Source organism: Cupressus sempervirens, chromosome 3, assembly GCF_028749045.1.
Source record: "Cupressus sempervirens isolate cs-2001-9-10 chromosome 3, ASM2874904v1, whole genome shotgun sequence".
NCBI classification, from domain to species: domain Eukaryota; kingdom Viridiplantae; phylum Streptophyta; class Pinopsida; order Cupressales; family Cupressaceae; genus Cupressus; species Cupressus sempervirens.
This window is the reverse complement of record NC_143120.1, coordinates 951,924,523-951,950,613: the sequence shown is the minus strand read 5'-3', so window position 1 is coordinate 951,950,613 and position 26,091 is coordinate 951,924,523. Positions and strand designations below refer to the sequence as shown.

Below are 26,091 nucleotides of genomic sequence, written 5' to 3'. Positions count from 1 at the left end.
ATGATTTAAATTCCCTTAATTTTATAAGGAAAGACTGTGTAGCCCGTGGTGTTGAATCTCAATCAATGGTCTGGTAGAAGTTTCCTTAAACTTTAAATATGTGAAAAATGGTAGAATCTTTTTCCACGAGCATCTGCAAACTTCATATTTTTAATTTATCATGAAAAATGATGAATTTACATAATGATGACTTCATAAACATTTATTTACAGCATTCCTTATACACAAAAAAGCGTAGCCAATAAATCATATATTAGCATACTTTATGTTCAATACAAACTAAAATTTAATGGTTAACCATGCATATGGAATACTGAGTTTTGGGTTATTTTTATCCCTTCATTGAGAAAACTATACATAGAATGTCATCTATTTCAAAGTTGTACACATTAATATCTGTAATTACTTAGCACCAATGCATAGTGCACGTTAGCTGTCATATTAACATAGGATCCAATCCCTATTCAGACTAGTTTTATCTACTAAAATTTAGTAAGTTTCCAATGCCGAGCTTCCATTAGTTACTCTACAGTATCAAAATTCATCAAGCTACCAAATTAGTAAAGAATGACCAATGTGAGTCAACAATGGTCAGGATGTCTTCAACAGTCAGTATGTTTTTCATAGTCAAAGTTATATCAAAATGTTGTACACAAGGTGGTTTGTCAATTAAATGAGCACTCCTGGGGTAAAACATAAGAAGACATGTAGAGTCTACCCCTCTTGGGCTCAGATATTCTTATCTATAAGATTGTAGTAGCAAGAAGATCTACATGATCACAACCTTCTTGTTCCTTTACTATTTGATTTACTTGGAGATGTTTCTGTTATTAATTGTTTAAGTCAACCACCATTGATAGGAGACATGCATTTTTTTTTCTTTTTTTTTTCCTTGCTTGAAACTTAACATCAAGTTCTATATAGAATGCTATCCAAGGATGCCTCAAAGACTTCCTCTAGAGAGGGAGATTTTTCAAAATCCCTTGAAAGCATCCTTGACAATAAATCCTTTATAGGTCCATAAACTAATTTCTACTTTTTAGTTTGGAAATCTAGGTGTACATGTTTTACAACCTCAAATATTGCTTCAATAAATTCTCCCTGAAATGATAACAAACCAATCAAGAAGGCATGGAGGAGGTTACCGGCACCCCACACAACCACCTTTTCTGAAAATGTGTCAGCAAATACTTCAAGAGAAAAATATGTAGGGATACCCACTACACCTGATAAATATTTACAATTTTCTAAATGCACAGACAAACCAAAATCAACTAGTTTCAAGAATTTATTACTCATTAAAAGAATGTTCTCATGTGTTATATCCCTATGAATAATTCCCATTTCATGGAAGTATTTAATTGCTACAACCAATCGTTTGACTAAATTTTTTGCTTAATGCTCTAAGTAGAATCCATTCTTAGACATTGAGTCAAGTAAGCACCCTCTAGAGAAGAACTCCATTACAAGATGCAAAGACTCTGCATCTTCATAGACAGAATGCAGTGTTACAATATTTGGATGGTCAGAAAGGTGTTACATAATTTCCACTTCCAAGTGGACATTTTCCTCCTCTTTTTTGGGCAATGTCTTGCATGCCAGCTCATCTCTAGTGGACTTGTTCTTGCATAATCTGACAACACCAAATTACCTTTTCCCAACTCTTGATCCATATAATGACCAGAATCAATCCTTTTCTTCCTGCCAAGCTAAGTGGTAGCATCAACACAACATACTTTTCTCTGTAATAGCTAAATATCTTTTCCACGAGCATCTACAAGCAGAGTTACAACATTCATATTAATTGTATGCTTCATAAAAGCATTTGATACTTCTAGGATCTAGTAACTTGAATTTTTGAAGAATATTTTCTAGACCCAAAATGTCTAAGGTAAGTCACTATTTGCATTGAAGTTGCAACTATAGAAGTAGTCTGGTAGATTCTTATTGCTTGAGCTTAGTGTGTTTAACTGATTTTATTAGATAGAGAATGCTTGAGGACACAATAATAGACTGGAAATTATGAGAAAATGGAGAAACATTGGTAAGGCCATATGCACCATTTTTTCAATGGGTACACTAGATATTGATTTATTTGTCAGCATTATGGTTTTTCTTACTACTGCAAACTTATGACAAATAATTCACAGGTAGGAAGTTTGTTATAAAACATTTATATTGGCTAGAGTTAAGACCAATGCTGCTACATACCATAGAAATGCTTTTGATCTTTGAGATGACTATAAATAGTTTTTTTCACAACAAAAATGTTGTCTAATAGTTACAACCTACTTAAATATACCTTAATATTATGTCATGCTCTTGTGAATTCTACCACTTAGCTATGTTTTGTTTTCAAATGGAATCCAAATTTAAATGGCAAATAAACTCCTTGCACACAATTCGTGTTCATTGTCTGAGTTAAGAGTAAAAATATTGGAAAGTAAATCATAATAAGATATAATGCTCCCAAATTTTTAGAGTAATGTGTGTGTTATTAGACTTAATATATGTTTCAAAGGTGCTTTAAAGTAATCAAGTGTTTTATGTAGGTTACGGGGCTAGGTTTATTGGCAAAATTTAGTCAACTTTCAAGGGATGCAAATATGACTCTAGTATAGCCTTCTTCTGGTCATGGTGCCATAGGACAAAGAAGCAATTCTGACCTCGGTGCTATTGGTGATAATTTGGTTGGCTTAATTGGCAATTCTGGAGGAGCACACGATCACATTTAGAATCTCTAGATACTTGATGTAGCATACCACAAGCTTCCTTAATCCAAATATTTAGAGTGCTTGAGGAGTTATCTACCTGTATGTAATATTTCCTTTGCAGTAAAAAATGCAGCTTAAAATATTATTCATATGCATGATATTGAAGGTGAACATGATTATATTTTAGGTCTTTTTATTTAATTATGTTGTTTCATCATCTATGAAATGTGTAGAGATTGGATGTTTTAACACTTGCAAGCTTTCCTCAAATTCAATTGCCTATATTTGAAAATCTTGCCTTTCTGGAGCACTTGGAGACATATACTCTCTTTTTTTCTTTTTACTACCAGTAGGCAGGGTACAATTCTACAAGATTAATACTCAATGCTTCTAAATCAACACGAGCTCTTTACATTAAATGTTATTTTATCAGTAGTACTGCAAGAGAATTGAAAAAATAGTCATGGAGGTACCATAGGAAATAAATACATGGTTCCAAAGACATGAGGAATCGAAAGTCACAATACATGAGTATAGATAGGGCACATATGTGTACTTTGATTTCAACATACTACATGATGACTACCAACATGGCTGGTATGATATTTTTCAAGTTTTGTGCTTGGATAAATACGTGGGTTCTTGCTACTACCATGAACAAAAAATTCAGTGAGCTTCTTTGTAAGATTTTATTTACTAGAAAAAATACCATTAGGTGTGATTCCATAAATACTAAGCTAGTTGGTTGAGTAATAATCTCATTGAAAATGTTTTATCTTGCTTCTATGTTATCTTTGTAGCATCTACATTAAGATACCCTTATATTTATGTCTAATTCAAGTGCTGAAAAACCATGTTGTATTAGCTACAAATTTTCTTTCTTTCTTTTTGAATTTATTTGATTCTACAAGTTCATTCATTTCTAAATACTCCTAGTGCATTTTACATCAGGTGTAATGAACACTTTTAGCACCCACCTGAGCATAAGGAAGAGGAAATATTTGATCCTTTGGCACCTCCATATGTTAAAAAGTGAGTATTTCAATTGATTTTGTTTCATAGTTTTTAATAGATGTGATTTTTTAATGGGGTTTGATGTTTTTATTTAATGCAAAGGTCTATTAAGTTAGCACAAGAAACAATACTTGTGTGTGGCCAAAGTGCTCCAAATTATATTTCATAAGAGTCTGTCACTACAATAATTTAGAGAAGTTAATTGACATGAAATATAATTTTAAAATGATTGAACAAAACAATTTAAAATTGTTGAATTGTTATTGATAAAGATTTAGTTTATTGTTTTTCATAATAACTAAAATTTGTGTTCTTTGAGAAGAGTATATCATGTTACAGTGACCATGATCATGGTAGATCTAATGTTGGGAAGACAATTTTGTCAATTTTTTGCATTATTCTTTAAAGGGTACTAACTCAATGGAAGAGTACCTACTTTATAAATAGGAGGATGGTGGTTCAATTCCATCGTGCTCTAATATGACTAAATTAATGATTAAATAAACTACCAAATATATTACCAAATATACTACCATATATACTACCAAATATAATACAAATAAACTACCAAATAAACTATCAAATATACTACCCAAAAAACTACCAAATCAACTACAAAATCAACTACCAAATATACTACTCAAAAAACTACCAAATATACTACCAAATAAACTACCAAAATTATCGAATAAACTACCATATAAACTACCAAGTTACAACAATAAACGACTAAATCAATGACCTAATCAATGATTGATATAGTTTAGTCATAAATTTGGTTGGGAGATAAATGTTCGGCAATAAACTACCATTGGTCACATGATCAAAATTAGTCACATATCTATGATTTTTAGTAGTTTATTTGGTAATATATTGTTGTTTTTGTACTAGTGTACACACGTACAACATGTTAAATCAACTCAACAAGAGAAGACACCTAGATCGAGTGCAAAGGGAAAATAACTACAACTATCACTACCTAGTGATAACTCCACTCAATCAAAGATAATGTTACACAAAGATGGTACAATAGAGGAGACAATGAGTTTAGATGAGGTAATTGCACCACCTATGTATGATTTGAATAACATGTCACTAGAGTAGATGCAAGAATTGCAAACCTTACTGAGTCATGAGACAAAGAAAGAATATTTGAGGAGAGAACACAAGAAGAAGCAAGTATTACAGAATATCAAGGTATTTTTGTTGATGCATTTGAGAATCATGATGTTAATGAGAAACATAAAATAGTAGATCAATTAATTAGTGTATATAGTTGAAAAGGTTCAGATTGAAGATATTGAGACTAGTGATAAATTGATGTGATGGTCTAAGAAGAAATTTGAGCACAAAGTTTTGGAGAAAGTCTCAATAGAACTTGCAATAAGGCAGGTTGAGCTTTCTAACCGTACCACTTGGAAGGAATTTTCAAAGTAATTCATTCTTTGTGAATGAAACTGTCATGTTGATTTCTTCACATTGGAGAATCAACGTTCTATTGATTTGATACAGGCATATAGGAAGGCATGCACAATTTTTTTTCAAGTAAGAGTTCAAGCTCAAGCTCACCTTCATATAATAAGTTGAATTTTGATAATCAAATATTAGTTGAGTTAATGGCTAGAGATAGTGGGATAAGGAATAAAACGATTTCAATTCAATTTATTCTACTACCCCATTTGGAGATAATCCAAAGGGAATTATCTGCGGCTCACAATCTTACAAGGAAATATCTCCATCTTTCAACAACATAGAGCCTAATTGATCTAGCTGCTTAGCTAGAAACTCACATTCAAGTCATGGAATCAATAAGAGAGAATTGGACTAAAGGAATTGAAGAAATTTTGGTCAGTCATCAAACATTTTTTGATAAATACAAGTTAATCCCTACAAACCCTAAGCCATAAGTGACAAAAACAAGGTGGAAATATCTTGATGACAGACACAAAGGGGGAGAAAGAAATTAGAAAAATCATTATCAAATGAGTTAGCATCAGAGTTTACAAACATGTCTATAGAAGAGATAAGTTTTGAAGACTGAGTTATAGTCTCAAGGGGAGTAATATTTTTGTATGGATTTCTAAGTCATGACAAAGTATTTTTGCAACTATGTCAAAGGGGGAGATTTTTGATCTCTAAGCCCAAATTGCCTATTAGTATCTAGCACTTAGTCATTTCCAAGGTAGTGTTGGATGGTCATCACTACAACCAAGCCATCTAGAGAAGGCCAAGTTACAAAGGGCTTGTTTACATTTTATTATTTGTCAACCAAGTCAAAGGTTGTTGAGAACTCTAGTAGAGACTGAGTCAACATACATTCTGAGTAACAAAATGGAAACTAGGTAAATAAAAGGTTAATCAATGTTGAGTGAGTTAGTATATGTCAAGCATATAGAAGCCGAGTGACATAATGAATGTTAGTTATGAACGAGTGTAAGAACATTCAAGTGTTGAGTAAACTAGTTTTGACATATGAGTTTGTAATGGCATAAACACTTATAAAAATCATTATACCAAATTTTACACAATATTTAATGGTTGTAGAGATAGTTAAAGAGAAGATTACGCATTTTGTGAGAAGGAATTGATCTCAAGAAAACAATATTAAAAAATCAGAAAATTAGAAGAGTAAAATGAAAAAAGGGTGAAATATGGATCATTGATTAAGATCTAGAACTTTCTATGATTATCTATTTAAGAAGGGTTCCAACCATAAATGATTATGAGAAAATGAGCAAGTGTGTGTGAGTGTAAGTGAGCATGAAGGAGAAAATAAGCTAAGTACTAGGAAAAGAAGGCTAAGTCTGATAGGAAATCAAATAGAGCAACCAAAGAAGTGAAGGACAAAACATAACATATCAAATAAGGAGATTAGTTTGAGATATTGAAGGGAGATCTGTAAATATCTTTCAAAGAAAACTGAAGGATCAGATACTAAATCATTTTTACCTTATTTGAGTTGTGGAAAATTTCTTAACAAAGTAGTTTTAACAAACCTATTTAAATCTCCTAACAGAGTCCTTACTTCATTGTAAGTGTAAAATCCTTTAATCAAGGTATGACCTAATAGTCTTAAAATATTTTAATAGAGAAGACCCCTCAAAGGGTAGATCATCAAAAGTGGTCAACTTATAGCCTTAATAGGTGAACTTTTTTGTTGTAGTAATAAAGATTTGTGGGTTTCATTCCCAATCGAGTTTTACCTTCATCTTGAAGTGTTTATGGGTTACCAAAATCTTTGTGTTATGAGTTTATGTTTTCATGGATTTTATTTTTAGATAGATTTCATTTAAGGATTAAAATTTTATAAATATATAGTATGAGATCTAAGATTTGAGATGGATTAGGTGTGAATATAGTTAATTTTTTTATCAATGAAAAGTTTTATATATCATGATTCACCCCCGGCCCTCTCAATATCTTGTTTCCCAATAAGACTTCCAACAATATGTATGGGGTAAAATGTAAATATAAAATGAGGGTGAAAGAAAGGAATAAGAGAGATTAGTTGTACGTTTGATGGGTATTCTTATAGAGAAAATTTAATGATATCTCAAGGAGAGTTTGTAAGTATAATTCTTTAAGGATTGTAAGTTTCTTCCATTTTGGGGAGAGTGCCATATATGAGACATTCAAAAGTTGAGAGACTAGATTTATTACTATGAATTTCTTCTTCTTCCATAGTCATTTTTTAAAGAAGAGAGGGTTTAAATGATGCATCTCAAGTTGGATTTATTTTTCTGTTTGTGTATCCTTGCTCATGCTTCTGTTGAATCTTCTTAGGACTTGAGGTATGGATTGAACTTATTGATTGCATTATTTATTTAATAAAATATAGATATATTTATATATTATTGTGATTTTTTTATTTATACATCAATTTCTAGAGTTATGAAGAAGTTTGAGTTCCTTTTTGTGAAATTACTATGTATTTTCCTAGGATAAATAACTTCCACTTTTTGAATATTAGTTATTTTCTATTAAAGGGTTGTAGGTAGTTGGATACATATCACTAATACATTAGGCAGTGTTTTGCAACATCAATGTGTATTTGGCATTTTTTTTTTGTCTTATGACCCGACGACGTTGCAATTGTGACATTAATGTCGTAATTGCAATGTCGTCAGGTTATAAGACAAAAAAAAAAGGGCACGTTGCTCACATTGTTTGCACCCAATGAATCAGATCTCCCAACAAAGCAAAAAATACCTCCGAGCACAGTGAATCAGCGAATCTGCCCCCGATCGAGCATAGAGTGAAAGTTTTGAGGTTAGGTTTGTGGGACACTGCAATTATTTGGAGTAAATTTTGAATCCAAAGACTACATGAATTGTATGCAAGACGAAGGAAACAAACAAATATTCATTGGACTTCAGGTCTAAGGTAAAATATCTCATTCTCTGAGACATCCTCCTCTTGAAGATGAAGGAAAGAAACAAATCTTGATTGGACTCCAGGTTTGATGTGAAGAGGTAAAATATCTCTTTCTCTGAGAAATCCTCCTCTTTGATCTCGGCTTATTCGATTCATTATCTGGTCGATATAACGTTTAAATAGAATAATTTTTGCGAAATCTTTCAATGTTACAAGGTGTTGTAGTGGACAGTTAGTTTGAGTATTATTTTTGGGGCTAGATGTGAATGGGAATATGATTTTTTGATTTTTTGATTTGGGTATTGTTTCTTGTATGTTGTTTGATTGACGGGCTGACATGGGTAAATTTTAATTTTAATGAGACTTTAAAGAGTGGTTGATATGAGCATTCATTTTTGTTTGTTTGATTTACATCAATGTCTAAAGTGAGCACCTCGAACGATCTATAGATCTGTATATTGTTGGATTCTTCTGCTTCAACACACACACAAAAATCCATGAATAATAACAGCAGAAGCGGCTTGAAAACACTAATATTTTTGCTATAAAATAAAGATAAAATAAAGAAATTAGATCATATTCAAGGGTCTAAATTTTTTGTTCTCTCAAAGAGAGAAGATCGTACTCCTCTAACTCTTCACCTTTCCAAGACACATCAAGAAAAATTCACTTACCTTAGACAACATACTTATAAAAATGTCAAAAGCTTCTAGGTTTTTTTATTCTCACAAAGAGAGAAGAGTATAACCCCATCAATCCTAACAATAACATAAATAATTAATCCCTTGTTGCCTATAGGAATGCCTCTTTCCTAACTTGGTCTAGGTTTTTGATTATCCTAAGAAGGAAATAAGAATACTTGCCCCATGTCTCAAGTTTGTTTCAAATAGCAAGGATTGGGGTTCAAGGATACATGCTAATAGAGGGAGTAGGGATCATGCTTTAGGGATACTTGATGTTGGAGAGAGTAGGGTTGAGGGGGCATGCAGAATGAAACAAAGGCATGACATTATGAGAAAGCACAGAATGCCATTGAAGGCTGTAATCACACTTTCACACAGAGGATTAGGGATAGTACATGTCATACTACATATCAATTCAATTTTGTAGGATGAACAAGATTCAATGAGGACTCTATTATCCTTAGAGACTAGTCAATCAACAACATTGAATGGAACAAATTGAAAGTCATCAGACTTGCCATAACAAACTCCACAACCTACGAAAGCCTGCATGTCTCAAATTTGTTTCTGAGTTCTTGGAGATAAATCTTTGGACTATTGATGGAGGCATGAACCTACAAATGATAATATGGAAAAAATAGTCTTTGTGGCTGCAAAATATTAAGCTACCTTCCAGCTTCTTCAACTGTGAGTAGAAGAAGAATTATAAGAGGCTCTCGAAGAATTGGGAGGTTAGAGATAAGTTTAAATCAATTGTAGGTCTCTCTTTTGTTTACTTACTCTAGTTCACTTTAATACTAGATTTATAGTCTCTCCAAAGACACTCTATTAATTTTTTGGCTTCCCTTTGATGGGAATATGAAGAGTATGAACTATACTAGTAGCTATAGCAATTATGACATGGTGATAATACTTTTAGCTTTAATATGTTAGATAAGAGTAGCAGAAAGAAGTTAATTCTCTTTATGATTGATAGCAACTCATGTAAGTTAGCTTTTACTACTTTTAGTATTACGTAGTTTTTTATTATTTTGTTTCTAGATGGCTAGTACATTTCAAGTTGTAACAACTTGTTGTTGTGCTCTACCAATGTGAGTTCATGTGTGGGTAGATGGTCCTTCCTCTTCCAACTTAACTAAAATAACTATAGTAAAACACTTGAATGGATAAATATAAGGAACACAACATCAGAAAAAGTTGCATCCAATTTATCTTAGTCTAATAATTAAATACTTCTAACAATTATAATAAATTATTTTTAATTTAACTCACTAATACATTAGAGGTCAATTTGCGACGGTTGGAAAAGGTAATGTGTTTTTGGCTTTTTTTTTTCAATTTTAGCCTGATGACCTCGCAATTGTGACGGCTGCGGGATATAAGAGAAAAAAAAATTGAAAACCCTCATTTGAAAGAAATCGCGCGAGAGATCACAGGGTTCTTCCAAAAAGGAAAGGCGGGAGATCACTTCAGCAGAAAGGAAAAGAGGGGCATTGAGCGAGGCGAACTCGACACATTGAAAGGGTCGGGCACAGACCCGCATTGGCAAGGTGCAAAACAAACAAACAGACATTCACCTTATGGCAATTTTTAATTTTTTTTCCTTTACCAAGTTTGATCTTGTAGATTGACTAATTTAAGTTCATTTTACTTTTTTTTGTTCTTCCTTTGGAGGGAAAATGGGAAATGCTAGTTTAAATGTCAAAATTCCAGTAAGGAAATTTGTCATCACACATATTCCTTTGTTTTTCTTTACCTCAGTCTAAGTCTCGGTTCCTGCTTGCTTGCGGGCTCCCACAATCTCCCACTCTGCTATCGAAGTTTTCTACTACCTTCTACTATCTAATTACCACTATCAAGTTTCATACCCGCTCTCCATTCTTCCATTCTCGAGCTCCCTCTATCGGGTTTCTCCCCTCATTACACATCAGCTTCTGCATATTAAATCTCCCAAAAATACTCTTATCGGTCTCCAAAATTGGTAGAGTATCAACCAATTTTAAGAACAACCTCTCACTCCATCATTATTGGGCTCAGCCTCACATGCACCACTATGTCACCCTTCCAAGTCGGGCTTTCACTTTTTTGCTATCCTGACATTTCTCAACCATTTTTCACAGTGATAGGATGAAAATTGATTGTAAATCAGAGTAGATACAATTCAGACATGTCCTTCAGAATTACATAATCATGAACGTTGGCAATTAGTGATTAATCAAAAAATCACATTTTTTGGCTTCATCAACACATTCCTCGCAGCATCATATGAAGTTCCTTACACAATTGGCAAATGTGGGCTTAGCAAAAACTTTGGTAAATTAAAAATTTCTTAAGTTTATTTAAAAACAACTTTCTGTTATACATAACAATTTTTCTGCTATCCAATATTTTACTTGATGTTGTTTCTAGAAGAGATTGTATATGTTTTTTGAATCACAATGTTTTAGATCTCACTCTATGATCTATCATCTAGATGTTAGAGAGAAGAAGGTTGATGTGCTTGCTGGCAAATTTTGGCATGAGGGAGCAAGTACCAAAGTGTTGGGCCTATCATTCTTGCAAAGGGTGCTCTTGAGCTTCCCATTTCTACAAATGGTGTAACACTTGTTTAATTGCATGTTTAGTTTGGCATGCAGATGAGCATGTGTAATATTTTTCTTGTAGATCTATTTATTTTTCTTACAGGGAGACATAGCATAATAAAAGGAAATATGGTTAAAAGTATTTGTTCATAGCTCATTTTCAAATTGTTTGAAAGATCACTCAAGTCATTCTTTAAATGTATGGATTTGTGGTTTTTTTCTATCAATGCAAATCATGTTGTTGTTAGTAGGCTTAATTCCTTTTGATTACTATCTATGGCATTTTTTCATCTTCTTCACAGGGGCGGGAAAACCCATACAAAAAGTTTCAAGCAGTCAGCGTAGCTTCTATTATTGCTCAACTAGTTAACAATATACCAAACAAATGCATCATTTATCCATTTGTATATTTTTACTATTTTTCTTAAGTTGACAATGCTTCCTTTTGAATCTATTTATGTTAAAGCAGGATGTATCAGCATTGACTGTAGTAGAAAAACAAGTTACACAGATGGAAACTTGCATTGTTGCACTTACAGCTGACATTTGACACTTGGAGTTGATATGCACGTTTACATGAAATGCTGAAGTAAGATGCATATCAAATATATTGTCTTGAGTATTTCATTCCAAATTATGGGCTCTCTTGTTAAATGAGCATACACAGTTTAAATGGTATACTCTTACAAACTATTAGCTCTTTTGTTGCTCGCTTACCTAATTTCCCTACAGCTACGAGCAAAAATTAACAATAAATATTTGACATATTATTAGTGTTGATCTTCTTAAGTTGGGCACTGATTTCAACCCATTCTAATTGATTTGTACAGATTCTTATAACCAATTCCATATATTTAATTACATTTAGACACTATCTTTTAATGCTTTATTTCAGTGTGCTACATATTCTATTTCATATTTGTGATATGTGATGAAAGTATTATAACATATGGAGGAACAGTCCATGAGTGGCGTGGCCAATTGAAATGGTTTTAGTTTCAATTTTACACCATTTGATACAAATAATCAGTTTACCAATCCACCCCTAGGTTCATTCCATTTGCAGTAAAATATTCATTACATAGAAAATGTTCACAAAATCTATGTCAATGCTCACACATCTTCTTGGACTTACACAAATCTATGTCAATCCTCACACATTTTCTTGGACTTACGCAAGAACTATGCTGCCCTGCAGCTCTTGTTAAATATGTTATCAACTTGACTTTTCTATTAAAGGCTCTCATGCTGAATTGAAAGCCAGGTAAAGAAAAAGATATTATACACTATTTTGTTGGTACCCTGTACAGCACAACAAACTTGTTCTTACTATAAGAAAATTTTATTTTCTTTTGTTTCATTACATATCTTCTGCTTGCATGGAGGTCTCTCCCCATCATTGGGCACACTTGATAACATTCAAGCTTTGGATCGCATAGAGGAAGTGCATCTATACACATAAGTATAAAATTCTTCTTTTCCCGCAACACATATAACAACAATTTTAAGTGCTTGCAAGGTATATACTTATGAATAAATATTACATCCTAATTTAAATGTATGAAAACAATTTTCATTCCTTTTAAGCTTCATTCATCTCGAGGTGCAATTTACAAACTCAAGAATAGTGGCTTTTGTTCTTCAGGATACCTTTAGGGGAAGAGTATGTGAATGCCCCCTTGTGTTTGGAGTCCAGTTTAGAGGAGATGGCTATTTACACTACTAAGGTTTGTTGAATCTAATTCTGAATAACATTGCTTGCTATTGTTGAATCTAATCTAATGTATATTTTAACTAGACTTGTAGCTTATATGTTTTGAAATTTTTGTTAGGCCTTGTAGTTTGTATAATTTGATTGTTGGAGAGCTTCTACAGCTAAGCAAGAAGGCCGTTGCACGAGTTATAGCCGCGCACTCGAGAATGAAAATTGTTTTTTTTTTATTCTAATGTATATTTTAACTAGACTTTTAGCTTATATGTTTTGAAATTTCTTTTAGTGGCTTAATGTTGTAAGGTCTCTTGAAATAAGACCTTTAGGCGGTTGGTCAAAGTTTTACAAATAATCTTAGGAATAAAGTCAAAGAAAGTATTTTTAAAATATTAAAGTATTTAGCTAGGTCTAAGAAGATTTGTGTACTTTCGACAGTTTTGCTTATTTTTTGAAAGTTGCAGACCGAAGTTTTCATAGCCCAATTTTTGCTTCCTGCAAAGAACGATCATGTCAAATAATATAAGTGAAGAACAAAACAGGGAGACAATCACTAGATTGTGGTCTAACTTGAAAAGAAAAGGTGATGGAAAATGTTATTGTCCTTGCAATATTTGTAAGGGCTTTAACCGTAGAAGACTGCTAATCAAAACAGTTAAGAGACATTGTAGGGAGAATGGTCACATTGAAGGGGGGCATGACTATCATCCACTGGTAAGTCGTTCATTATATCATTTTAACAATTTATATATACATATGAAATCACTTGATGATGAGTTGATGATCATGGTTTATTTATGTTAATCAATTTTATATAGGTTGATCTTCCCAGCGAAGTACATGATATGAACCACAACAATCCGAAGGATATGGTTTCCGAAGTGGAGGAACATGGAGGTGAAAATATCCAAGGTGAAGATAATGATCCCATGGAAGATGACGATCATGCGCCAGAAAACACAATTGAAGAGGATGGTATAAATACATTGATCCATGACACATCTAGTCCAAGCATATCTGATCATGATGATGATGATAGCCTCGATGTACCTCTACTTCAGAAGGCATACGAGCCCCTATACAAAGAATCCCAAACAACTCTTCTCTCTATTGTATTGTTGTTGTTGAACTTTAAGGTTATGAATGGTTTATCCAACATAACAATGTCACGTATGTTAAGGTATGTCATATATGTCTTTATAGTTAACAAAGGGTGAATAATGTACCACTAATATTGTTTATATTAACAACTTATATTTTTTGTTGTAGATTGATAGGCGAGTTTTTGTTACCATCATCAAATATTCTACCTTGCTCATATCGAGAATTAACTGTTGTTATGAAAGATATTGGAATGGAGTATAAAGTAATACATGCTTGTCCCAATGATCATATTATATATTATAAAGAACATGAATTTGCAATACAATGCCCTGTATGTCATACGAGTAGATATTGAACAAATTGACTAACAAAAAAGGTGCCTCAAAAGGTTCTTCATTACATCCCCATTATTCCATGGATACGACAATTATTCAGGTGTAGTAGCTTGGCTCAATTTATGGATTATCATGCACACAATAGAAGTCAAGATGAAATTATTCGAATCCTTGTGGATTGTTCGGCATTTATGCACATGGAGGAAAAGTGGCAACACTTCAAAGAAGAACCTCCTAATCTTAGGCTTTCATTGGCAGCAAACAATGTCAATCCATTTGGAGAGATGAGATCTGTTTACTCGGTGTGGCCTATTTTTGTTATCAACAATAACATTCCTCCGTGGATGTCAATAAAGAGGGAGCACATTATGTTGGCAATGATTGTTCCAAGTATCTTATCATTTGATAGTTATTAATTTACATGTACTTACAAATCTTGCAGTAAAATGGTCACAATAACTATGTAATGTTACTGTTCATTCAAGTACGTAAATATCAAGTAAAAGATATGAATGTATATATTGAGCCTCTTATCGACGAGTTGGTGGATTTATGGAATGGTGTCACTATGTACGATGTGTCTAGACCAATACGACAAAGACAATTTCAATTCCATGCAATACTTGCATGGACAATACATGATGCCCCAGGGCTAACACATTTTTGTGGTATGTTATAGTGAATTCAAGTTGCGCACAATAATTCTAATTATAAAAATCAACATATTTAATAATCCAATTACATCATTATCTTGTAGGTCTTCAAACAAAGGGAAAATTTGCATGTCCAGTTTGTGGTCCAAAGATGAAATCTCGTCATTCAAAAAGTTTAGGAAAGCAGGTGTTTGATGAGTGTAGACACTTCCTCCACAGGAATCATAAGTATCGAAGTACGGAAAAACATCTTTTCAATGGGAAAGAAGAGACTACATCAAAGCCACAAAGAATGACACCTCGCCTATGGAAGTTGGAATATAATAGAATTAATCGTCGAGGCAATGTCATTCCACCTAATGGTTTATGTTTGTAATTTATATATTTCTATTGTGATTTTTGTTGACTAATTGTGTAATTAATGATCATGAAGGTCATCAAGGCAATACTGACAACCTTCCAAAGGGACTAAAAAGCTATCCCAGACAATTTAGTAGGTTTCCCTACTACGAGTACTTACAAATTGTGCATTTGTTTGATACTATGCATATTGGAAAGAATATAATAGAGACATTGTGGAAAATATTGGATGGAGGGCGTGACAAAGAAAAAATTGTCAAAATTTGTAATGACATACATGAATCCAATCATGCATTGAAAAATTTCATTCACTCAAATAGCAACAGAGATCATATTAATATAAGTGCCCTTCCATGGTTATTAACGGAGCAGCAAAGTGATGCCATAAAAGAAGTCATACGAAAAATTCGATTTCCCAAAGGATTTTCTGTGAACATAAACAATCTCATATCAAGAAAAAGTGAATTTGGGCCAGGGCTCAAAACACATGATTGGCATACTTTCGTCAAGGTAAGTTATGTTCTTCTGTATTTACAATATATTCATAAACTACGTGAATTTTTTGTTATGTTATGTTAGAAAACAATGAAATGATTGGTTTATAATTACTGCAGTACGTGCTTCCTCTATCTCTCCCAGAGCACTTCAACAATAACATCAAACAAGTGATATACGATCTTGGAAAATATATGAGGTAAGCAGTAATATCTGTTCAATTTGTTGTATATATTTATTATATTCGTGATTTTTTTTTCTTGCTATGTAATCTATTGTATATTATTTTGTAAAGTCTCATATCTATATATTTTTTGTGACTTGAATCTCTTAATGTAGGTGGTTTTCATCTAAAGAAATCCATAAAGAAGATATAAACTATTGGAAGAGAAGAATTCCTCATTTACTATGTGAAATGCAAAAGTGTCTACCTCCAACTTTTTTCAATGCACAGGAACACTACCTCATACACCTAGTTGAGGAGATTGAATTGTGTGGACTTGTACACACTAGGTCAATGTGGATGGTTGAGAGGCGTTTGAAATCTTTGAAGGCTTTGGTTCAACAAAGAGCACATCCTGAGGGTTCTATGGTAGAGGGATATATGGTATACTAGACTATGGTGTACATTACTGAATATCTTCCTAAGTTTGCATCAAATATCCATGTAGATTGCATTTGGGATCTTGAGCCTTTTAAAAAATTAGAAGGGGAGTACTTGATGGGGAAAGGTACATTGAGGAAAGTGAGAGGTAATAAATTATAAGATGTTATTATAATAAATTATTTCTTAATCTTCAAAATAAATTGGTTGTAAGTTGTCTATTTTTTTTTTGTACAGGTTCTCGAGAGTGGGATGCACTACATTTGTATATTGCAAACAATCTTGATTGGATGACAATATGGATTGAGCGATGTCAACATTCTGGTCGCACATTAACATGGGAAGGTGTATCTTCATTGGTTAAAGAAGCTCATCATAATGGAGATTCCAATGTTACACAAAGGGAAATAGATTTAGCATGTGGTTCAAGAGATTTCTAGGTACGTACAAATTTATTAATCACCCGTATGTTTATCAACTCACGATACAATAATTTTGATATGTTTCACATATTATTGTAGGTTAAACACCACAAGGCTATGTTCTATAATGGTTAGAAATTTTGCGTCAAAGTGTTGGATGACACGAAGAAAACTTGTGATTCAGGAATAACTGCAGTCTTTCAAGTGACTAATATTTCATCTAGAAATGACTTACATCCTCAAGAGTTTGAAAATCAATACTGTGGCATTTTGGATGAGATAATTGAGTGTGGCTTTAGTTCCTTCAAATTAGTACTCTTCATTGTCAAATGGTATAGGCTACGACTTAATCCAAATGATCCTGATAGAACTTTTATTGAACATGATAATGGATTTATAATGGTTAATACAAGGTCGTTTGAGCCAGTTGGGGATGAGCCTTATGTTCTTCCAAGCCAATGTGACCAGGTATTTTACTAAGAGGTTCCACATAAACTGGGTTGGTCATTTTTTGTTAGACATGAACTAAGAGGAAGGCCAATAAAGTATAATGCGATGGAAGAAGAAGATACCAAAGAAGTAGAAGATGATGTAGATGGTGATCATGATCGATAGTTATTGGATGATGTTCCTGACACAAATTTTCATGAAGAAGAAGAAGAAGATGATGACGATGATGCTTCTACTGATGATGATGATGAAGATGATTTTGATGTTGATGATGATGTTGATGATGACGACGACAACGACGCCGACGAAGACGATGATGGCAAGGAGGATGATGATGACGACGACGATGATGATGATGAGGACGATGATGATGATGATGATGATGATGATGATGATGATGATGGAATTTAGAGGTATGCCATCAATCCTTAATCTATTTAATATTCATTTCTTGATAGAAATATATTTTTCTTATATATATGGTTACATAGTTTATTCGTTATCTATTTAAAAGCTACAAATAGAATACTGCTAATCTAAATTAACTATTAATCTAAATTAATTAAATAAAACTATTTAAAACACATATTGATGCGTGAATGTATTGAGCCTTCTTTTCTGTCAGGTCAAAAGCATTTGTAAGTGTTTAGTTTAGAAAAGGGAATTCATTAAATATCTATAAAAGGGAGTTGTACCTAGAATAAAATTCATAGGGAAAACATAATATAAGTGCTTACCCAATTTGTTGGTTAATAATTCAAGTATCTCTAACATTTCATTTTAGAATAGGAATAACATTGTATCAGTATGCTGATTTACAGACTAAAACTAGAAAACTTATTTCAGTACATGTATTTGGATCTATGGGATTTACACGATAAGTAAAAAGAAACCAGTAATCCATTTTAAAATTATTATAATGGGTTTTGGAAGAAATTACAGTTATCTTAATTAATATAAAATATCTAACTAAATTTCAAAATTTTATGCAAGTGGCTTTAGTCTAGGTGTTTCCTCCACCTCCACACACATCAAAAAACTTCAAATAGCATGTCCCCAAGGTGACTAAGCCCTCAACTCATCAGCTGATACAAAAACCCAGTTTTAGCCCTTCACTAGGCCTACTTCCCTAGTAGGCTTATAATGTGAGCCTGATTTAAGTGTTTTATTGTGTACCTTTTAATGTTTTTAATTTTTATGTGATGCTAATGATGGATGTGATTATGATTATGATGTGATTATGCTCACGATAATTGAATTACATTTGCAGGAAATTGAACCCCTTTTAGGAGCATCCCGCACAGTCTCATGGATTGATAGGTACAAGGCAATACTCCTTATAGATAGTCTATTTAATACACTTATCAATAGTAAGATTGATGTCTTTGAAGATCTCTCCCATTTGTAGGTACCAGTGAATAGGTATTTGTCAGAAGTGTCTTCCTCGAGTGAGGGAAATATTGGAATAGAAGAGGAAAGTGAGATATGCAGTTTATATAGAATAGGGAGATTAACTAGAGGTCAAAGGACTAGAAGGAAATTCAATAAACGCATGAAATTTTTCCTTGCTCAAGGGGGGTCATGCTCTTATGATGATGAGACAGAAGGCGACATCGAGGTGCCCTTGAGGTACCAACATCTACAGAAACATTGGGTACCCAAGGAACTTCCTCCAATAAACACTGATTTTTGTGTTAATGAGAGGATATATCGCATAGCACCATCATCACTACATGGTTTGGGCCTATTTTCTAATGACGACATAAAGGTGTCTTACAAGAAAGTTTCTGAATTGATGGAGTATGTTGGACCATGTTATGATTACAAAAGTTGGATGCATATTGTTAAATATAAAAAAAGTATGCGTAGGTATGCCCTCTCGGCAAATTATATACAACAGCAAGATAATAATCAAAGTAAAAGTGTGGCTATATACATTGATGGAAGGCCAAAAGCAACAGGGAATATTGCAGGTTTTATAAATAGTACACGACCTGGGTAAACTATAAAGCAACCCAATTGCATATTTGAGGCGCGTGAGGGAAATCATGTATTCATTTGTGCGATAAAATCAATACGTGCAGGGGAAGAGCTTCTTATTGATTACAATTTGAACCGCATAGATACAAATGAGGCTACTATCATGGGGGTGGTACATACTATTAAACCAACTTCTAATCAATGACTCCAACATACCATTTAGTCAATAAATTTTTGGCTAACATTTTTATACTTCATCTTTGACACAGGGGCACAATATGGAGCAACCGCCTAGAGGGGATGCTGATGATGCTCCCGGCTCATCTACACATGAGTAGGTAAAACTCATTTGTAATTGTGCAAACTAGATAGAAGCAAAATGTTATTTTTTTAATGTTTTTTTCTTTATTTTTTTGGAGTAATTTTGATAATACTAATACTATTGTTGTCACAGAGGGCTAGTGGTCGGAGGGAGGGAAAGGAACCTGCAGTCCCTCAGCAGGCCCCCCCTGAGGAGGACCCTTTCTATATCGATTTAGCAGAGACCAATGACTCGATTGGTTCGATTAAAATTAATTTAAAGAAAATTAGCAAAGAAATTCTATGTTTGGCAACCATAAAGCCTATGACTCAACAAATAAAAGATAGGGCATCTGAATTGTTGCACACCTTTGAGTCCTTAAAAGTAAGTATTAATGAAATTTTTAATTATAACAAGAGTTCAATAATGGTTTTTATGTTATGCTCTTTTATGGCATTAATTAAAATATGGATGCGTTGTCTTTATAGGGTTTTTTGCTTGATTTCGAGCCCCGTTCCCATGATGAGGGTGCTGCAGGTGGTTCAGGTAGATCACATGTTCCATTCCCCACTTCTTTTTTCCACTGAATATATATAGGAATGATCATAATCATTGACAATACATGCTCAAACAATCCTTTTTTTTAATGCTCTAACAATCTTGTCCATGCTAGTCCACGCGTTCTATATTTATGCATGCTCTAACAATTTTATTCTTCAGCTTCACATCAATTGAATCCTACAATGACGCTGCCTCCATCCAGGACAACCACAAATCTCTTTTCGACTGTTGAGTCAGCAACACGCAGCTTACATGCATCGACTATTGCACCATCTGCTGGTACACAAATCCCTCTTTTTCTCTCTTATGACAGCAACAAACAATTTCTTTTTTACAACTTTATAACATCAATTATCATTTGTTCTTTTATACTTCGATCATGACAAAGACTTATGAAACTTATGAAACCTTTTGCAATAGGACCTGCAACATCATTTCCTAGATGTTCCTATGTTCCTAGTACGGGAATGGTGAAGGATGTCACATTGATCGTCATCGACGATGAAGGCATTCCATTAAAAGTAGCCAAAGTTCCAGGTACTTTAAAGTTATTATTATTCTATAGTGATATAATAGTAATTTAGTTTTTGATCACTCTTCATCGACTAATGATCCCATGATTGTTTTGTAGGGAATGATCTTTTTTGGAGAAAACTTGGTGATGAGTGTTTGCGAATATTTGGGCCCACCATGCGTACCTGGTGGAACATCATATCCTAACTAAAACCCCAAACCACTATTTTGATTTCATATCATTGTTATAATAGTTTTCCTTTTCGTCCATTTCTTGAACTATATTAAAGGTAGCTTCACTTCATTTATGAGTCTAACATGTTTTTTTTTACTTAAAAGGTGGAATCACCAACACAAACCGTTCAAGGATGATCTTATAGAGAGCATGACCCAACTCTTTGGACCTCGTGCATTCGAGAGAAACAAGCTCCTTGAAAAAGCTGGTTTATGTTTGAAGTATATTAGGGACTAGTACAGAAAAAATTTACCAGATAACCCCAGGTATGAGCATCCGCCCTATGTTCCTGAGGCTAAGTGGCAGGCTCTGATTTTGGATGGAAAGTATAAAGCTGACAAGAAAAATAATATTACACCAGTGGAGAGTACAGCAAGGTATGTGATACTGTTGAGAATCTAATTATGTACTAATTAACCTCCATATTTATACTATCTAACATATTTCAAACTTTTCATAGATTGCCTGACACATCAAAGGTAACAAAGGAAAGACTAGAAAATCACAAGACACACAAGCTCGGCTCTGGTGGTTTTTCGAAACTTCAAGCAAGAGTTGTAAGTATTAGTAAATGAAAAATTGTATCAAATTTTTTATATAATGTGAAGGGAAATGCTAGGACTCCCTTATTTAGCTCATCAATTATAAATGGGTCAATAGAATATAATAACAGTAGTGGATTTTCATATTCAATATAAACAATTCAACAATTGAAGTCAAGACTCTACAATCTAGATTAGTGAAGAAAACTTGTGATTCACTAATATGACATTATTTAAAATCTCACCCTTGACTGAATTTTCCTCCAATAGTTGAGAATAAAGGCAGTGATTGAAAGAATGAGGGAATGCAACAGCACTTGCAGCCATTTTTATTTCCAAAGAGCTGAACTAACTCTTACCCAACTTAAGAATTTGGAGAAAATATGTTGGTACAAGAAAAGCATACAAACACACAACATTTATATAGTAGATTGCTCCATCAAAACTACTTGATTTTTCTCCTATTATATTGTGATGGATATAGATGATTTGTTGTTGATATTTTAAGTACCCTCCATTGGTTGATGAAACAATGCAAGTAAAATTCACCATACCACGCAAAAATGCAGGGCTTAGAGTTCAAGAGATGCCTCACAGAAGACGATAAGAGAATTGGCTTCCAACAAGGCTATAGAGTCGTGGCTGAATGGCTATGAGCTGAAATTAGTGTGGAAGGTTCTAATACTGATGCATCTGAGCCACAGGTAAATAAGCTAAATGAAATTTATTTCAAATTGAATACTTTACCAATTAGTCTATTTGATGTTAAGTTCCAATATAAAGTGAGTATATCTGTTTTAAGCAAGCAATGATAACAATGCGTAGGATGTTGGAATGTAGCCTGACAATCCTTCTACAAAATCTATGGATGTTGAAGGTCCGCATGATGTGCATCCCAGTGGTGGAGGTATACATTTGCTATTAAATTTTTTATATGTAATTGCAATTGGTGTTTGGATTAACGTAACATTTTGTATAGCAGTTGTAGAGGATCAAGGGGTCAATGTTCATGACTATGTTGACGTTGAGTCCAGACAAAATGATGTGGTCAGATCAGGTAAAGAGATACAGTTATGTTATTTAAAATAATTAAATACTTGTAACAATTATAATAAATTATTTTTAATTTAACTCTTTTATTTTTTATTGCAGAGGACCCCCCTTTGCAACAGCATTGGAATTTGAGATCATTAAGAATAGAGAACAAAACAACTGATGAGTGGGGAATTGATGATGACACTGATGCTCCTCTTAGAGCTTACATAGAAAAAAGAAATAGAAAGAAAAAAAAGAAATGATTGTCACTACATACCTTAATTGATAATGACTATATTTTATGTCTCAATGAATTTAATTATGTGCTAATGAATGTTCATGAATTATGTGTTAATGTAGAATATTGATGAATGTTGCATGTTAACGAATCTAATGTGTTAATGAATGTTATCATGTGATATTGATTGAATGTTACATTTTATTAATGGTTGAAAGAATGAATGAATGCTAGATGTTAACGGGGAATGTAAAGTGATGTTAGGGGGAGGGGGGTGGGGCCAAATGAGCTTCCACCTTCACGTGGTTGGCCCTGTTTAGTAGAGAATATTAAACTATTCTCGAAACAAAGTGAAGCTCAATAAGATACTTGTTATTACCTTTTTTTTAAAAAATTGTGTGCTTTAGCCTTGATTTTTGAGCATGACATTAACCTTTTAAAAACTCCATGGTTAAGAACATTTGGGTTGGAGTGATGCTTGGGTGGGTAACATCTCGAGAAAGCCCAACGCTTCACCTCCGTGAGCAAACCTAGATGCAATGAGTATCTAGTTTTCTATTCATTCTAATGAGAAAGAAGTTATTGTGAAACACTACTCATAAACATAGACCAATGAGTTTGACCGAAAACTACACAATTGAATCCTAATAGCAACATCACAACATTAAAAAAACTTATAACTTGTTAATGCACAAGAAAATTTTGTGTCAATAACAATAGTTTTTGGCTAGTTGAAAGTAATACTTATCTAAGTTGTTTGTACTTCCTCATGTAAGACATTTGATATTTACTTTATTGATACTAGAAGAAAATATAATGAACTCCTCCTTAGACCGTTGAAGATAATAATGCAACAAAACCAAATCTATAAAAATTAAGAAGAGTGTTGACATAAGAGAAAACAAGAGGAGAAAAGAAACATAAGATATATACTCAAATAACCACCCTACCCCAAAACACACGAATGTGTGTTAATTCTCCATATAGGTTGTGATACACTCATAAACTCCAATGCTTCATAAGAGATCACCACTCTAATTTCTTATGAGTTCAAATACCATTTCCTTAAAAAAGCCAAATAAAATTGTCCATTCAATCTTCATCCAAGCCTTCAATATGTAGGCCAAAGAACCTACATTGATTTTCCAAAGCCATAAGCCAATACTTGGTTGAGATAGCTCAATTTACTTATGTGATCCAATGCTTCATAAGGGATCTATGTTTGATAAGTATGGTGTTTCATAGCATATGCTTGGTATTATGCTAGGAACACTGGGGCATGATGATGCAGTGGACTAAATTTTACTTTACAAAATTTGTTGTAGCTTAAGAGGGGAGACAACCAAATTTTAAGTTGAAGCTTCTGCAATTGTCAATTTTGAGATGACAAAATCTATTATAGGGAATTTAATGTTATTATGGTGAATAAAGCAAAGAGGATGTTATTTTTCAAGAGTGGTTTTGAAAGATTTGATTAGAATATGATTGAAAGAATACAAATGGAAGTGCATGTATTTCCATTACTCATTTGTTTGAGGATCTGATAAATTGTCCTAAATCGCTAGATAAGAGAAACATCCCCAAGATACTCATGGAAAACTATCCTCATCCTTCAAAGAATGTTATCACAATGCTGAACTGGCATATTCTTACAAAAGAGGTTCAAACTTCCATTACATTCATAGGAAGTTGAGGGGTAGTGCTACTATCATGAAATCATTCTAGAATGTCATTGGATGACTTAAGAAAAATTTCAGAGCTATTCTTCTGAATGCATTAATTTAGTGATTGCATGATGAGATAATTCTTGTGTCATTAACTTCATCAACCCTAGAAGAGGAATGTCAGAAATGTTATTAATGATTGTCAAAGAATGAAAAAAAAAATGTGTTCCCATGTTGTAGTGTTTTGTTGAGTGGTTGTCAATTGGAGCATTATGACATATAGGCAAGCAAACAAGTCCTCAAGTTTATAAGCGGCACACTTATAGTTCCCTTGCAGGCCATTCAAAACATTTGGTTATTCCTTCCAGCTTGAACCTCCACTTCCTTGCAGTTTGACATGTTACTTGGATGGTCTGGCCTTTTAATCAAGCTTCAAATTATTACAAAAATTGTGTTATGGTAAGCCCTAGGCTCATAGCATTGTCTCTATCCACACCTTAATCAATCTGCAAGCTCAATTTAGGATGCAATTTTCTAAAGTCTGCCCAACTAAACTTCCCAAGAAGACCACCCCGCCGAAAGGGATGAGACTCTTCTAAAAAATGTGTGTACTATATGCCTAAGGCGGAATAAGGTTTTACCAATGGAAGCCCTCTCGACACATACAGCAATATTCTGCTCCTCCCCACCAATCACAGCAGTGAATGGATCTATTCTTGTGGTCTAAGATCTATAAGCTGGGGTGTAATTTATTTTTGGCTGGTATGCCCACATTCTTTGGCAGCTGCTCAAATTAAACAACAATTTTTTTCAACATCATCAATGGCTACTTCCACATCAGTTTGGTCCCATCTCCTGGCAATAAGAACTATTTCATCAAAACCCCAAATCTTACATGGACATTGTATTTTTATTCTGCAATATTTTGTGCAGCTTAATCCCTAATTCCTTCACTTGCCACACAAATTGTGCCAATAAGGGCCTGGTTTTCTTTGGTTGTTTCTACATTGATATTGGTTGGTTTCTGTGACATGTCAGCATAAATGTGGGCAACCAATACACTATTGATTTTGGGAGGATGTAAGATGCTACATGCCTATCAACCCCAAATACAACAAAATACATTTAATTTATAAATAACAATGTGCATGGTTGGGTTTAACGAGTAGTTCATCCATGTGTTTGATTCTGATTTGATGAAAACTAAATCTCTTAATAACCTACCTCAAAAAACAATTTGGCAATTGAGATTGGATATTAAAAACCACATATCTGGCTGTTTGGATAGTTTGCTTGTAACTATGTAATTAATGCATTGGATTCCGGTTGGATCAAAATTTTGCTAATACCCATTTTGTCTAAATTGTTAAGGTACCTCTTGCACAAGAATTTTTTTCTACTTTAGATAACTTGCATTTCATTGCAGGTTTCTGCGATGTATTGATTGGAAAGTAATAGTGGCTTATTTCAAAAAATTATCAAATTTGTGGGATACTCAGCTTCAGAACCTGCACAAACATACTC

General features: G+C 33.4%; 1 pseudogene; it reads right to left on the bottom strand.

The window, feature by feature from the left end:
• Positions 1–638: 638 nt before the first annotated feature.
• LOC149569893 (serine/threonine-protein kinase PEPKR2 pseudogene) lies at positions 639–25,600 on the bottom strand (annotated as a pseudogene).
• Between the last annotated feature and the right edge of the window lie 491 nt (positions 25,601–26,091).